At 37.2% G+C, this 14,116-nt stretch overlaps 1 protein-coding gene across 4 annotated transcripts in view; it reads left to right on the top strand.

Moving 5' to 3' along the window:
• The window catches only part of cntnap2 (contactin associated protein like 2), a 364,810-nt gene that overhangs the window by 122,338 nt on the left and 228,356 nt on the right, over window positions 1-14,116 (top strand). The window lies entirely within an intron of this gene.

The following is a 14,116-nucleotide window of genomic DNA, read 5'->3' on the forward strand; positions in this document are numbered from 1 at the left end:
CGCCCTTCCTCCAGTTTTCCTCCCATTCTTTCTCTAGCTTTAATCATTATCTCAGTGACTCAGACTCAAACTCATTTCCACATCAGTCCACAGCCAGGAGAGATAAGGACAGACAATTACACCTCTCTATGTTCATACAATTATTAATTCATGCTTTCCAATCTATTATCAGCACCACAAAGCTGACAGCATGGAGCACAAAGTTAGCAAATGCACACAATGTGTGTTTAATCATCTTAATCTTATTAATGCTAAGAGTCCACAGGAGTGGTCCTTCCTTATTAATGACACCTACTGATTGGAGATGAAAAGTTTAAGGTTAATGAACATTTTCTCTGATAAATTTCACTGATAAGTTGCCAGTTGCAGTCTCTTTCTGCCTGCATCAGGCTTCAGTTGGCATCTGTTTTTTTTTTTTTTAATTTGTCTTCAATTTCGAAAAGAAAAGGTCAAGGGATAATACATTTTTTTCACATTTAAATGGTCCTACGTGACAAAAATGTCTGCAGAGAATAAAGATTCAATACAACCAAGTTGTTGATTTGTAAACACTTTTTTTGATAATTTACTACAGTGTTTATTTGTTTATCATGGTTACGTTCTCAAAAAAAAAAAAAAAAAGTGTTTTGTGAAATGTGCATAGTAGTATTACAGATGTTTTAAGGTAGGAAAACACCTCATTACACACTTTACACACTTTTCTCAGACAGACATGCAGGAATATGAGTGTGCATGGCTGTGTGATTGTGGTCCTGTGACAGACTGGGGACCTGTTCATGACGTCCCCAGCCTTCACCCACAATTGGCCGGGATTTGCTACGGCAGCCCCGTGACCAGGGAACATGAATGAATGAACGAATATGACCATTTTCACACTTTCTGTCTTTTCTTTAAACTCTCAAAGATCAAACCTTTTCTAAAAAAAAACAAAAACAAAAAAACAAAACAAAAAAAAAGTCAAGTATTACAGAATGAAACCAACTCACAATCAAAGAATTATGTTGATTTGGCAAAATGAACACATTCTGAACAGGAGACATGACACAAAGCAGATTGAGAATTTTTGTAATACCCATTATGTAGAGGAGTAGTTTTTAACAGAGGTCTGCCAAATTTAATTTTGCTGTAAGACAATTCTAAAATGTCTCTTTTCAAAGATTTCACATATTAGAAACAACTGTTAATCCGCAACATTTTAATGTAATCGTTGTCGGTAAAATATCTATTCTAGATAGAATCAATGTCAAAAACAACATTTTTTTAATCAGATAATGACTTTGACCTGTTTGTCCTAATAGTACATAGAACTGTATCTAAAAAGAAAGCTAATTTGATGTTTATTCAATATTCTATCAATTCTTTTTAGTTTTTGCTATGGTTCTGTCTCAGCCAGCATTCATGGAACACAACATTACAGCTCTGCATGACCTCAGCAGCGCCTACAGGAAAACTTTGTTCTACACGCTATCACGGTTGTCAGTCTGTGAGTTTTATAACAAGCAGACTCTAAAACCGACAGCCACAAGTCACAGACTAACAAAAAGATGAAATTAATTGATTTTACTCGGCTGTAAAACAACTGGAAGCCCAGTCCTGTTGTGTTGGGCTGACTCCAGCCAAGCACATGGAACAAGCTTGATTAGCCATGAAAGCAGCGCTTTTCAAAAACTGTGCTCTGCCACCGCGTGCAGGTTACAATGCAATGCTATCTCTTAGTATTCAGTCATGTGAGTTACCAGCTGGACAACTGCAATGAGGATTTCAGTTTACATTCGTTTTTTGAAGACATAAAAAATGTGTTAGAAAAAAGTTCTAACATTGTGAGTGGAAATTACGACAAAGTCAGATATGCCAAAGTTATTATGTATAATAGGCCCTTCATGTGCGGAAATGATAGCTAAAGTATTTGTTGGTTTAGAGCACGTCTACATAAAATTAATAAAATCACTAGCTTGCTGTGTCAGAACAGAACACCTGAGAGTTGTTGCTTTTTGGGGAATGTTCTTATTAAAATAGGTAAGAACTTTGTGTGTAAAAATTCACAGAAGAAAATGAAAAAGGGGATCAGAAGCGCCAAATGAGGAAAAGGAAAGGTACAAAATAAAAGCAAGAGCACATTCACTTTTGAATACTGTAGCCTACAGTTTTATTTAGAAGTAAAATCTCAAATATTATAGTTTTTGCTTTTTTCGGTCCTTCTTTATAAGCTCTAGGAAGTTACAAATAGTTCGTACAAAACTGTTACAAATTGCAAACTACAGTATGTTGTCTCCGTAAAGGATGCACAAGATCAAAAGGCACACAGCCAATGAAATGTTCAAACTTATGTGGCGCACCGTAGCACATTAGTGAGACAAAAGTTAGTCGGTCAGAGTTTAACTGTGTTCACAGTAATTCTAGAACTTGTTTGGAACGCGCTACACGTTACAAGTGTTAGTGTTTTTCATATACGTAAATGTACCCATTAAATGCATTTTAAAAGAAGAAATGGAAAGATCCATGTGTCTCTGCATTATAGCGCCCAAAAATAGTTTGAAAATTACGTTTTGAAAAATGTCATGGGTTGTTGAGGTTTAGATGTCAGCCAAATGAGCATGTCCTCACCAACCAAAGTACCTATTTCACTAAATGCAAAACTGATAAAAATAGCCAATAACCACTTGTTTTTTTCTGCAAACATGATCATTTGCCTATTTAGTTTCACTTAAATAAAGGAAATATTTCTTTTTTAACTTGTCCTGTCCAACAGCTGGGCAGGCAGATGAGAACTGAGGGCCTCTTGTGTTGGACATTTCAGGAAAAACAAAAATAAAAAAAATAAAAATAAAGGAAATATGACCCACCTGTAAGTCAAGGGACTGAATGATCTCATGAACCCAGACACGGAGATGTGTAACCACGCTTTTGTAGAGTTTTTTAAAATAAATACATTCGATCATCTGTGTCTTCCATGCATTGTGAACGAAATGTATTACAGACACTGCTCCATGTAGCGATCAAGCTAATAACATTTACGGCATCTCCTGCCACACGCGTTTGGTTGATCAAGCTTAGACATCGAGCAGCAAATTCACTGCGTGTCGAAAGAGGGCTGGCCAGGAAAATAATTTAGTTATAAAGAATTCTGTCAGTGAGGATGTAAGTCAAACATAAATAAACATTGTAAATAAACCCAAACAGGAACAAGCTTCTGCTAACTTCTTGACTTTAATGGTATTTCAGAGAGATCACATAATCACTTCATTCCAAAAATGTTACTTTGGGCATCATACATTAAATTTTTCTTCTTTTTGAAAGACATTTTTATTTTTCTTCTCACTTACACTTTTCCACTCCTGTCTGATATGTTAATCTGCCATATTTGTCTTGTGCTTTCTTTCCTTTTTCTTGTTGCAACAGGAAGAACACTGTGTTCCTCCCTGTAGATGAGTGCACTTTCCCCTGCTTTAATCTACTCCTAATCTACATCCTCATCCCACTGTTGCTCCCTTCTACTACTTTTTTTTCTTTTACTTTTATTGTTACAAGGCCCTGCATATCTCAAGGATGTCAGCCGGAGAGAAAAATAGGCCATTCTCCCTTGGAACCTTTTGTTGTATGTGTAAAAAAGCTTATCAGGGAGGCAGGGAGGAACTACATTTTATCATAAATCATTACTCTCTGTTGGGATTCCAGTCACTCTACAGTACTTTGCACATCACACAGTTGAAGACGCCTCATAATGCTCAATTGAAATACTCAAACAAAAGTTCAAAGTAAAAGTTGAGATAAATCTTAAAAATATATGAGAAAAGAGAAGCTTGTTCAACATTGAAATGGAAAGTGACTAATTTGACAGAAATATCCTAATTTTTAGTCTCACATTCCACATCTTCATACACTAAAAAATCCTAACTACCGTATTTTCCGGACTATAAGTGGCCCTTTTTTTCATAGTTTGGCAAGGGGTGCGACTTATACTCCGCAGCGACTTATATTAGAAATAAATTGAAATAAATACATTGTTAACCCTCCTGTTATGTTCATTTGTGAGGAACAGAGATGATGTTACTGGGTCAATTTGATGTATGAGGTATGTTAAGTGTTAAGAGTATGTTAAGTGACTCAGAGAATCAGCAAACCTTTTTTACAGTAAGATCTTGAAGGCTAAGAACATAATATTCTATTTTCCAATGATTTCATAGATTCAGAAATGCAATAAAAATGACAACTGTTTCTACAAATACAGGATGAAAAAACAGAGTATTAGTTGGCCAATGATGCTTCATGAAAAGAATAAATAAATAAGTTTGAGAAAAAATTACTGTGAAATTATGAGATAAACAGTCTGCTATGATTGTGTCATATAAGGTTGTGAAAGTTAAAATGCGACTTATAGTCCAGTGCGACTTATCTGTGTTTTTTTCTACTTTATAATGCATTTTTGGGCTGGTGCGACTTATACTCCGGTGCGACTTATAGTCCGGAAAATACGGTATTTTCTTTAAGTATATCATTCGTTTGTACTGTCCACCACATAAGACTTATGGTTGGTTTATGATTGTGGTTTGTAAGAGCATGCAAAAATATTTGCATAAAAAAAGTGAAGAATGGTTTAGAAACAGTGTTTTTTAAACATCAGCTGTAACCATGGAAGCAGGAAAGTGTACCTACATTTTTATCAAAGCACAGATGTGACCAAGCATGAGATTGGGCTCCTAATCACAAACATGTGACCGCTGATCCTTCGATTTAATTTCCCTTCATCCCTTCTCTGTTCCCATCTCCTCCATCTGTATTCCTGTCCTCCATCATGCCCTAGCATTCCCTTGCACACTATATCATTTTCCTTCCACACTTCCTATTTTCCTGCAGTAACTATAATTCAGTACTGTATTTTCTCAGCTCCAACCCTTTTTTCCCTCTTATATTTGGTTTTTTTTCTTTTTAAATGTCATTAATTTGTCAAATTCTTACAAAAGGGACCAACAGTTTCATTCTGTCCCTCTTTAACTAAACAAAGGATGCCAGAGTAGATGAAAAGCCACAAGTAGTGGGTTGCCATTCAGGTTTTCCTTCCTTCCTTTTTGTGTTGCTTTTCACTGAGGCATATTAAAAAAAGCTTTTGATGTTTTATTCCAGCCGTTGCAGTCAGCCATCGATAATGGCAGTCGTCCCCCTAATTAAATTACTCCATCTCCCTTTTCTCCATGACAGAAAGATGAAGTATTAGTAGAGGGCAAACCAGCTGTTTTCTCTCCACTCAATTTTTCCAGCAGCATAAAGTCTTATCTAATTAAAATGTTTGGGAGAGGAAGGGGGGTTTGTTAATGAGGTTGCAGAAAGTAAAAAGTTTCAAAAAATACTTGCATGAGCAAGTAAAATTTTGCACAAGCTGGAGAATGAGAATAAAATGAGTGAGAGCCATGAAAGGAAATACATCAACTCCTTTTGCAAACACCCACCTATGCATTCTCTGACAATACCTGTCATGGCTGTCGGCATCATTGGCAGTTTGTTTTTTACAGTCCACAGGTGGATTAATGTGATTTAATATCCTATTTGTACCTCACATGCCTGCGATATTGTAAGGATTCTGTGGTTCAGTTTGGAGTTGTTGTTCTTGGTCATGTTTTTGGTTTCCTTTTTGTCAGTCACACCAGTTTCCGGTTCATGATCCACAGCTGTCTTTATTTCAGTTAATTGCCCTTAGCCTATTTAACGGGTTTCTGTTCATCCTCGTCAGGTCATCTGCTCTTTTCCACTTTGTCACCTTTTTGTTGCTCCCCCTGGTTTAGTCATATTTCAGCTTGTTTATTAAATGTTTTCTTTTCTGTCATCAAGCCTGGTCTTCTGCATTTTGGGTCCTCCTCCACCAGTTCCTGACAGATATAAGTTTAAGTTAATTCTGCAACCGCTTTATAAACGTGTCTTTTTCAGAATTACACAAGAATCGCCATAGATCTAATCTCTGAGTGTTTTTTTTTTCCAGATGACTCTCATGTTTGTTGTGATAAATCTAATGCTAATAAACGCTGACTAAAATAGAAATTATACAGCACTGTGCACAACACAGCTTCAAAAAAACAATACTGTCACCGTTTCAGGATACAACCAAAAAAGAGAAAGTAAATAACTACAGAAATGCCTAGAATAACGCTAAAACATGAAAGTAAAGGGAACACATTCACTAAAACCACTGGCCATTTCATTGTCCACAACTTTTGTTTTTCTTGCAACACATTTTGTTTTAATTGCCTAAGGGGTCCAGGTTTGAGCACAATTTTGCAACTGATATACCAATTTTAATTACGCAAAACCAATTTCTGTTTGGGCAAGACAATTCTTTTGGGGCAAAAATATTTATGGATGACCTGAAAAATGACTCTGATCGGGTAATATAGACCACAATGCATTGCGTTTAACTGTTGTTCAAAAATGTATTTAAGTGTAGATTTTTAGTTAACCATCAACGTTGTCATCTTCAGAACACATAGTCGTCGTAAAATGCTCGTATTGCTCGTATTGACGTCATATTTGGTGTTTAAAAAAAAAAGTACTTCTGTCAGAGTTGCTTTTAAAATCCAGGGTTCTATACTCCTGCAATATATCGTTTTTTTTATTTTTTTAAGGATTAGGGAGGGAATTCGGACATACCCAAAATTATTTGAAACTTGTAAAAAAAACAGATCATGTACCTCTCAAAATCACTTGGACATCAGTAAACTCAACCAGAATTAATCCATATATAAGGGGCTCAGGATTATAGGGCGCACAGGTGTTTTTCTAACATTTTCACAACACTTTAATTGTAGCAACAAGTTGCAAAATAATAGGTCAAAGCTGCTGTATACTTTAAGGGTCATGGATGATGTAAAACCTTTAAGTGTTTTTCAAATATTTCTACATAGACTCTTCGTCTTTCCATGTTAATAATCTATGCATAATGTAGACTGAATATATCTATGCTTTGGTTAATAGGAAATCCAGATTTTTCTGATGTCGTCTCCAAACCAACATAGGAAAATGCCCTCCTTTCAGACATTTACCAACTCTTTTCAGATGAAACATTTTGCCTGAACCAAAGTGCTGCTTGCAAAGTACTGACTTGCCCTCTATAGCACATGTGATTTATCAGATGCCCCCTTCAAACCTGGGTGGTCTATTTAAACTGCAAAATTCCAATCTCTCCCTCTGTTATTTCTCCACTGCAGGCTACATTCATTTTCTGTTTTCTTTCCCCCCACCAGGCCAGCTTTCACCTGTTGGCTGCAGAGCAGAAGGTCACTCATTACTCCTGTATCATACTGAGATAACAACTTCAAACAGGAGTTGGGGCAGAACCTTGGGGGCCAGAATTCAATGATGTTACTTTAAAAAAAAATTTCCCTTAGCTTCAATTTATTTAACTGAATTTGTTTGACCTTTTTTTTCTGGGAAATCTCATTAAGGTTAAAACCAATTTGTCTAGTTGGGTTTGAGTTGATCTACTGAGTATTTCATGGAAAAAAGGAACAAAGAAGTTAACAGAGTTCTTTGGTACGTTTTTTTCTCTGAGACAAATGGTGAACAAATGGATTCCAGCTGAAGTAAACCACAAAGACCTTCGATATAGAGTCTTTTGATCCACAGTTTTTACTAAAACCCTTTTCTTGATTCAACTCAGATGTGTGAGATATGATAGAAAAACAGCTAAATTGCACACAGTTTGAAGGAAAAAAAACAGATTTTTAGGTACCGTGGGGCAACAGTTTTTATTCTTTTTCATTAACTTCCCTTTTTTTGTATTTTTTTTTTTACAGCTGTTGGCATTCTGTAAATGTTTTTTTCGTACCATCGATTTTCATAAATTTTAAAGCTCTGCTTTTGTAAATTTTAGGTAAAGAGAAATAGACAGAATGCATTACTGAGATGCCGCATATGTTCACAGTTCCATGATATGAATGCATACTTGTGTAAAAATGACTTTTGAATGCTATAATAATACTTCTTTATTGAGCAGAGACTTCAAACATTACATTGATATGACCTCCAGTCAGCTATTGGTCACAGAGCTGCTTGCCATGAAAAATGTTTCGGCCAACCACCAACCACTTTTTACAGTACTTTAGTTGTAACAACAAGGATGCAAAATAAGCTTTTGGAAATATTAGAACAGTTCTTTGAAGGTCCATATTTTTATTAGAAAGGTTAAAAAAACACACACACAGTATGATAATTATGAATGTGATTCATGAAACCCTTCAGGGCTTCTAAAAGCTGAGAGAACAGACACCATAGACGCATTACTGCTTTTGTCTGGCTTGCTTTAAAGTGTTTTATTCACTCTCCTATTCGTTGATAGCACTTATTCTCCCTTCTTTGAGTTTGATCCCCTGATCTTTGTCTCAGGTTTCTTGTTTTTCTCCTTTTCTTTTGTCTCTGCCTCAAAGGTGGTGCCTTGACCTTCTCTGCTTCCCTGTTCTCTCACCTATCCTCCCTCTGCTTCTTCTGTCCTCCCCGAACATCTGTGTGCGAGACAAGCGAGAGAACAGTGACAATCCCCTGACAGACATCGCCTCCACGATCTCTACCTTTTCTTCTCCTCTCTATTTTTGCTATTTTGGCTGAAGCTACAGTTCACTCAATCTCACTCTCTCACCTTTCATTCCCCTCCCGCTAGACCTTCATACTTACTCTGTCAACTCCAGTTTTTGCCTTCATTTTTTTACTTTCACTGCATTTCTGTTCTTCTCCGACACACACACACACACACACATACACCTATATATATGTACAGTATATATATATATACACCATGGTCCAGGTGAATTCTCAATTCTAATTGGCTGCTGGGTGTGGATTAAGTAAGGATTAATGGCCAACAAAGTTTGCATTATCATAAATTAACGCACGCTGTGGAAGCCTGAGTTCTGCGAAGTGTGTTAATTCTGATAACACCTTACCATGGTCACTTAAAAGAAATACATATTTAATCAGTTTTTAGTACTTTATTCTTGTATTATCTTCGGTTTGGATCGCTTTTTTCACAAAATGCGGATTATTTGTTACGTGGTGCAGGGCGTTGTTATGATAACGTGACAGCGCACCGCTGTGACCACCGATCTCGACCGCAGTGGCAAAGGAAAGCAATATGTATGCTGGTCGTCAACGATAGTTTAAAGTTCAGAGAGAAAGTTCATCGCTTACCGCTTGTTTTTTTTCAGATGATGAAGCAAAAGTTTGTGTAACCCTTGTGCTATCTTAGATGACCCAACCCTTGCATTGACATGTTCTTCCTACCATGACAAAGGTGGATGAAGGTGGAAATATTATATATATTCCAGTGAAAGTGAATATCACAAATCATTGAAGAAAAAAGGTTCAGAGCACTGTCTAGTGGGTCTAGATGACCCAACTCCCAATGTTAAAGTGCCTAGGAAAGTACAAGGGTTAAAGAAGCCAGCACAGTGAACTTTTTTTTTGTTAAGTTATCACTTTTAATTCACACCCAGCTGCCAATCAGAATCGAGAATTCACCCGCACCTTGGTATAATTTCTGATAACGGGCACCTCATTGGGTATTACATATTATACATACATAATAAGTGTTAGTTATAGAAGAAAAATCAGATTAATGCAACAAAGAAAACAAAAGGCTGTAATTTGACTGTGAATAACTATTTGCGATTAACACGATGGTTTGTCACCCCTTGACACCTCCTTAACGCTATATTCTTCTCAACCGGATGCATAAATTCCGCCAACACATAAACATCCAGCTTTACTAAATATTAATAAGATCTCTTTTGCTGTAAGTGTCTCTTTCGTTTTTTCTGAACTGTAAAGTACGAAGTGCTGGTTACAGCGCAAATGTGCCAAGGTCAAGTCAAATGCAAGGTAAATGTTGGAGTCAGTGATTGATTATGGAAGGGAAAAGCCTAGTTCATCAAAATGGTGACCATCAGCATTGGGAAGTTTTCATTTAGTGCTGATTTCCCAGAGGGAAAAGTGGAGTAGCTCAGGTGTAGAAGTTTGATGTGTTATGACAAAGACCAGTTAAAGTCTAGTGTTTTTCTCTCAGTAAAGTGCATTTTTTGGTTTGGGTGTCTGCTGACCTGGCATCAGTGGTGTGAGTCTGGTCACTGAAGCAGTGAAGCTGCAGAGCAGGGAATGTGGTTGATTTGAAATAAGATCCTCACGAGCAAGCACAGACTTTTCCGCATGGGTACCTTTGAATTGATATTTAGGAATTTGCATGCACTAGCTAAGAATGTAGATTTAAAGACCCACTGAGATTATCTTTCGATCTATTGTAAACACGTTCCCAGTGGTCTTTTAATTATGATTATGTTGCTTTAGCTGACATAAAATGATCTGTTCTTTTCAAGGACATAGTTTCTGACGAGCAGCAGTAGTTCATTAGAAATTTGCCCTATGAGTTGTAGACGGAATTGTTGGCATGGAGTAGGCCTTCCCTTACTTCCCGTCATCCATCTGTTTACACTCTGCTTGCTTATAGCCCCTCACAACACCAACCTCACATTAGTAGTGGTGTAACAAAAAAGAGCCAGATACCAGATTGGATGAAGAAAATGAAGAAATACATGTACCTTTTTATCTGTAAGTAGATGCATCAGAATTGAGCAGAGCGGGGAGCTTGTGGCCTGCTGTTGTAGCTTCTATGTCACTTTTACAGGCTTTTTTCAAAGGGCTTTTCCGTCTGCTCCTGATTCAGGACAATTTAAATCAAGAAATGGTTATAAATCAGGAGATTTAAACATAGTTTTAAACTTATTGTTCTTTATATATATCAATCATCAAAAAAAATATGAAATCACCAAAAACAAAACTTTTTCTTGATGTGAGCTAAGCAGCATGTGCAATGTGTGCAGTGTATTGTTGTTTGTTGAAATTTTAAAATTCTTTGTATATTCTTTAAATTGCTAATGCTAGAAATTGCTAATGCAAGAAAACAGCCTATTTCTTATTTTTCAATTGTCATTGTCTTTCCCCATCCATTAGGGGATGGAAGATGTGTTAGAAGTTGGGGGTTGTGTAGGTACGGGTAGGGGGGCCCTATTTTTATTTTTATTTATTTTTCGTGCTTGTTTATTTTAATCTTCATGCATGTTTTCATATTATTTATTTTGTCTTCTTTTAATGTAAAGCACTTTGTGTTATTCTTTTTATATGAAAAGTGCTTTATAAATAAAGTTTGATTGATTGATGAAATGAAATGCTTTTTTCACTTGAGGTTTTTTACCCTAGATTTTCTCTACTTTTTTCTCTGCTCAGAAACATTAATTTCACACTTCCCTTCATTTTTTGAGTATCTTTCCGTGTCATTTGAGCTTGTCTGCAGTCTGATTGTTGCTGACCCAGTTCTCCTTCCATATTAAGAGTTGAGTTTATCTCTTTTCTTCAAATTTCTCAACCTTTTTGGTCTTAAATACATTGCTTTTGGTGGCATTGCTGTTCTACCTCTTTTTACAACTACACACATATCATCTCCAGCATCCCCAGTATCACACTGCAAAATCCTCTTTGTTCCCTTTTTTTCTTCACATTACCCACCTCCCTTGTTTCCCTTTTCCCGCCGTGTCCTCTCTCTTGCCACCTCCCCACTGAATGAACCTTTCTTGTCATTCATCCCGACACCTCATCCTCCTATCTTACAGAAAAAGGGTCACATTGCCTCGGTCATTGTCTGCTTATCTCAAGTTTTTTATCTTTTTTTCCCCCTGCTGTCTGTTTACTTATCACTTACATCCTACCCCCCAGATCCACCCCCACCCCTCTGCTGCCCTCATACCCTTCCCCATTTTGATAGCTTTCTATCCCCCTCAAGGGAACTGCTGCGCTTCAACGGGTTTTTGAGGTATTGACGTTTCCACTGATACGAGCCTGGCTATCTGTCAAGTCTGGAGCTGAGTGTAATGGCTCTGTAATTGGATAAGATACAGGATTTTTCTCAGGGGGTGGGGTTACTCTGGAAACTGTGGCAGCCTCTATTTTACCATGTGATCAACACGTGCCTTTTCCTCTGAACCTTTATGGTCTTTCTCGCCTCTACTTTTTTATGGACTTGGTCCTCCATCAGTTTCATTTTGTTGATGAGTCTCATGCCATCAGTTTCATTTTTCCAAGTTAGGTTTTCACAGAGAGATGAAACAAGCAGCTTCCACACAGCTAGTTTCCACCTTAAATCTACCAAATGATCATTAGAAATGTTCTCTGCATAAACGTCAGCTGTCTCATCTATAGCTACGTTCACATTGGGGTTGTGATGTGAGTTCAAGAATGGGCTAAACGCATGTTCTTGAACCTGTTTTAGCATATGGTGTTCCCAGGGAGGGGCTTCTTCTTCTTCTTTTTACTATAGTGCATGTTTGTCAACTAGTTGAAAGAGGCTTGGTGCGAAATTTTGAAGTGGTGCAAATTTTGTAAATTTTACTCCAGATTTTTTCTTTCACAGCTCTATTCCGACATACTGTATGGGAGACTTGGTTTCGTATCATTCCGGCAGGGGCACAAACTGCAAATATTCATTTCTCTTTCATGATCAATTTTCGAATAGTTGGTACTTCTGTGAGTAGAATCCATTCCAATCCAATCCACTTTGTTTATTTAGCACTTTCCCAAACGGGCAGTTTCCACAGTGCTGTGAGCAAAAACCAAACAAAAGATTAACAAACAAAATAAAAACAAAGTACACCAGTAAAATAAATAAAAATTTAAAAAAATAAAAAACACAGATAAAAAGACATATAAAAACACAGAGGACCACACAACTCATGCAGTGTTAAAATCTATAGAATAAAAATGTGTTTTAAGACGGGACTTAAAACACTCCACAGAGGGCGCTGTTCTAACATGCGATGGCAGAGCCTTCCACAGCTTAGGGCCGACAACAGAGAATGCTCTGTCTCCCCTTAATATCTGTTTATCAGATTTAAAATCACTGTCCACTATGATGCCAAGGTTGGTGGCTGTGTGCCTCACGTAATGCTGAATGGGCTCAAAGTCAAGATTGGCTTTGGGTCTAAATATCATGACCTCTGTTTTTTCCTCATTAAGTTTTAAAAGGTTTTGGGCCAACCAATCTTTGACGTCCCCCAGACAGTTAAGTAAGGGCATCAGGGGGCTGCTTCCATTATTTTTAACAATGGGGATGTACAGTTGACAGTCATCTGCATAAAAATGATATGACAAGCCATGTTTCTTAAAAATTTTAGCTAAAGGAAGCAGGTATAAAGAGCATAGGTCCTTAAATTGAACCCTGGGGAACTCCAAAAGGAGTGGAGTAGAGGACGAAGTGAAGTCCCCCAGCCTAACTGTAAAGGACCGCCCTGACATGTAAGATTTAAACCAGTTTAGGGCGGTCCCCCCCTAATACCCACACAATCTTCAAGGTGGTTTAAGAGTTGCATGATCCACTGTGTCAAAAGCAGCAGTCAAGTCTAAAAGTACTAAAATAGAATTACCAGAGTCTGTGATTAAATAAAGATCATTAAAAACTTTCAAAAGAGCAGACTCTGTGCTATGAAATGCCTTGTAAGGCTGACTGAAAAGTGTCTAAAATCCCACTATCATCCAAAAAGAGATTGCAGCTGTGCCATTACACACTTTTCCAAAATTTTATATACAAATGGCAGCTTTGAAATTGGTTGATAGTTGGCCAAGCATGTTGGATCCAGACCCGCCTTATTAAGTAAGGGTTCAACAACAGCTTTTTTGCAGAAGGTTGGGACAAGACCTGATGACAGGTTGCTATTGATGATTTCCATGACTGAAGTGCTAAGAGTGGCCCAACTTGTTTAAAAAAGTGAGGTGGGACTGGATCCAGAGCAGATTTTAAGAAGGAATTGCATGAGGAAATATTAGCCCTTTTAGCAGCTACCTTAAAAAGAATAAAAAACGTTCACACGTTTCATTTGTCATCTGTAGTGTGGAAGATGGATTCAGGTTACAAACAGAACCAATAGATTTAAAAAGAATGTGGGGCTTGTTTACATTTTCTAAAACCAAGTTGGATAAATAATTTGTTTTTACATCTCCGAATATGTCACAACCAGTGATTGGTTAAAGTTCAACTGGTTTAACTTTTAATGCAGGTTCAATGGATGCGCGTTTTGCATGTAGAGCCCAAAAACGG

Source organism: Oryzias latipes, chromosome 20 (assembly GCF_002234675.1).
Source record: "Oryzias latipes chromosome 20, ASM223467v1".
NCBI lineage: Eukaryota > Metazoa > Chordata > Actinopteri > Beloniformes > Adrianichthyidae > Oryzias > Oryzias latipes.